The sequence below is a fragment of the Rhinopithecus roxellana genome, chromosome 16, assembly GCF_007565055.1.
Source record: "Rhinopithecus roxellana isolate Shanxi Qingling chromosome 16, ASM756505v1, whole genome shotgun sequence".
Taxonomy (NCBI): Eukaryota; Metazoa; Chordata; class Mammalia; order Primates; family Cercopithecidae; genus Rhinopithecus; species Rhinopithecus roxellana.
The window spans coordinates 47,888,815-47,892,405 of NC_044564.1; positions in this window are offsets into that span (position 1 = coordinate 47,888,815).

Sequence of the window (3,591 nt, forward strand, 5' to 3'; positions counted from 1 at the left end):
GTCTTTGTTTTATTTCTGTCTTCATTTCGTTATGTAGCCAGTAGTCATTCAGGAGCAGGCTGTTCAGTTTCCATGTAGTTGAGCAGTTTTGAGTGAGTTTCTTAATCCTGAGTTCTAATTTGATTGCACTGTGGTCTGACAGACAGTTTGTTATAATTTCTGTTCTTTTACATTTGCTGAAGAGTGCTTTACTTACAACTATGTGGTCAATTTTGGAATAAGTGTGATGTGGTGCTGAGAAGAATGCATATTCTGTTGATTTGGGGTGGAGAGTTCCGTAGATGTCTATTAGGTCTGCTTGGTGTAGAGCTGAGTTCAATTGCTGGATATCCTTGTTAACTTTCTGTCTTATTGATCTGTCTAATGTTGACAGTGGGGTGTTAAAGTCTCCCATTATTATTGAATGGGAGTCTAGTTCTCTTTGTATGTCTCTAAGGACTTGCTTTTTGAATCTGGGTGCTCCTGTATTGGGTCCATATATATTTAGGATAGTTAGCTCTTCTTGTTGAATTGATCCCTTTACCATTATGTAATGCCCTTCTTTGTCTCTTTTGATCTTTGTTGGTTTAAAGTCTGTTTTATCAGAGACTAGGATTGCAACCCCTGCTTTTTTTGTTTTCCATTTGCTTGGTAGATCTTCCTCCATCTCTTTGTTTTGAGCCTATGTGTGTCTGCATATGAAATGGGTCTCCTGAATATAGCACACTGATGAGTCTTGACTCTTTATCCAATTTGCCAGTCTGAGTCTTTTAATTGGAACATTTAGCCCATTTACATTTAAGGTTAATATTATTATGTGTGAATTTGATCCTGTCATTATGATGTTAGCTGGTTATTTTGCTTATTAGTTGATGCAGTTTCGTCCTAGCATTGATGGTCTTTACAATTTGGCATGTTTTCATGGTGGCTGGTACCAGTTGTCCCTTTCCAAGTTTAGTGCTTCCTTCAGGAGTTCTTGTAAGGCAGGCCTGGTGGTGACAAAATCTCTCAGCATTTGCTTGTCTGTAAAGGATTTTATTTCTCCTTCACTTATGAAGCTTAGTGTGGCTGGATATGAAATTCTGGGTTGAAAATTCTTTTCTTTAAGAATGTTGAATATTGGCCCCCACTCTCTTCTGGCTTGTAGAGTTTCTGCCAAGAGATCCGCTGTTAGTCTGATGGGCTTCCCTTAGAGGGTAATCCAACCTTTCCCTCTGGCTGTCCTTAATATTTTTTCCTTCATTTCAACTTTGGTGAATCTGACAATTATGTGTCTTGGAGTTGATCTTCTCGAGGAATACCTTTGTGGCGTTCTCTGTATTTCCTGAATTTGAAAGTTGGCCTGCCTTACTAGGTTGGGGAAGTTCTCCTAGATGATATCCTGAAGAGTGTTTTCCAACTTGGTTCCATTTTCCCCCTCACTTTCAGGTACACCAATCAGACGTAGATTTGGTCTTTTCACATGGTCCCATATTTCTTGGAGGCTTTGTTCATTTCTTTTTACTCTTTTTTCTCTAAACTTCTCTTCTCTCTTCATTTCATTCATTTGATCTTCAATCGCTGATACCCTTTCTTCCACTTGATTAAATTGGCTACGAAGCTTTTGCATGCATCACGTAGTTCTCGTGTTTTCAGCTCCATCAGGTCATTTAAAGTCTTCTTTACACTGTTTATACTAGTTAGCCATTCGTCTAATCTTTTTTCAAGGGTTTTAGCTTCTTTGCAATGGGTTTGAACATCCTCCTTTAGCTTGGAGTGGTTTGTTATTACTGATCGTCTGAAGCCTTCTTCTGTCAACTTGTCAAAATCATTCTCCATCCAGCTTTGTTCCATTGCTGGCGATGAGCTGCATTCCTTTGGAGGAGAAGAGGTGCTCTGATTTTTAGAATTTTCAGCTTTTTTGCTCTGGTTTCTCCCCATCTTTGTGGTTTTTATCTAACTTGGTCTTTGATGATGGTGATGTACAGATGGGATTTTGGTGTGGATGTCCTTTCTGTTTGTTAGTTTTCCTTCTAACAGTCAGGACCCTCAGTTGCAGGTCAGTTGGAGTTTGCTGGAGGTCCACTCCAGACCCTTTTTGCCTGGGTATCACCAGCGGAGCCTGCAGAACAGCAAATATTGCAGAACGGCAGATGTTGCTGCCTGATCCTTCCTCTGGAAGCTTCATCTCAGAGGGGCACCTGGCTGTATGAGGTGTCAGTTGGCCCCTACTGGGAGGTGTCTCCCAGTTAGGCTACTCGGAGGTCAGGGACCCACTTGAGGAGGCAGTCTGTCCATTCTCAGATCTCAAACTCCATGCTGGGAGAACCACTACTCTCTTCAGAGCTGTCAGACAGGGATGTTCAAGTCTGCAGAAGTTTCTTTTGCCTTTTGTGCAGCTATGCCCTGCTGCCTTTTGTGCAGCTATGCCTTGCCCCTAGAGGTGAATTCTACAGAGGCAAGCAGGCTTCCTTGATTTGCGGTGGACTCCACCCAGTTTGAGCTTCCTGGCCACTTTGTTTACTTACTCAAGCCTCAGCAATGGCGGATGCCCCTCCCCAAGCCTCACTGCCACCTTGCAGTTCTATCTCAGACTGCTGTGCTAGCATGCTAGCAGTGAGCGAGGCTACATGGGCATGGGACCCTCTGAGCCAGGTGTGGGATATAATCTCCTGGTGTGCTGTTTGCTAAGACCATTGGAAAAATGCAGTATTAGGGTGGGAGTGTCCCGATTTTCCAGTTACTGTCTGTCACAGCTTCCCTTGGCTAGGAAAGGGAATCCCTGGACCCTTTGTGCTTCCCAGGTGAGGTGATGCCCTGCCCTGCTTCAGCTCACACTCTGTGGGCTGCACCCACTGTCTAACAAGCCCCAGTGAGATGAACCCAGTACCTCAGTTGGAAATGCAGAAATCACCCGCCTTCTGCATCACTCATGCTGGGAGCTGTAGACTGGAACTGTTCCTATTCGGCCATGTTGGAACTGCCCTTACATATTTTCTGAAAGAGATAATTTCTAAGATATAAGAAAGAAAGTTTACAGTCAATTATCCATCAAGTAAGGGAATCCAGTGAGGTAATATATAAGAAATAAGTCCAACCTTTGTTGTCTTTCAGGAATGTTTCCTGGATATCAAGAGGCTAGATAAATTCCTTTGAATAAGACAATTTTTTCCTCCTGCATTTCCTTTTTTTCTTTTTCTTTTTTGCAGTTGCAAGATTTAATACAGACAGAGCTCCCATACAAAGGGAGGGGACCCAAAGGGGGTAACCACTGCTGGCTCGAATGCCTGGGTTTGTATCCTGATCATTGTCCCTCCCACTGTGCTCTCACGTGATAGATGATTGGCTATTTCTTTACCTCCTGTTTTTGCCTAATTAGCCTTTTAGTGAGCTCTCTTTACTATTTAATTGGTCAGGTGTGAACTAAGTTGCAAGCCCTGTGTTTAAAGGTGGACGCGTTCACCTTCCCAGCTAGGCTTAGGGATCTTTAGTCGGCCTAGGAAATCCAGCTAGTCCTGTCTCTCAGTGCCCGCTCTCAAAAGGAAAACCCAGTGCTGTTGGGGAGGTTGGCTGACGACCGCTGTAACTGCTTCCTGCTGAATTGGGGTGTAGTAGAGATTGTGCAGTTGAGAT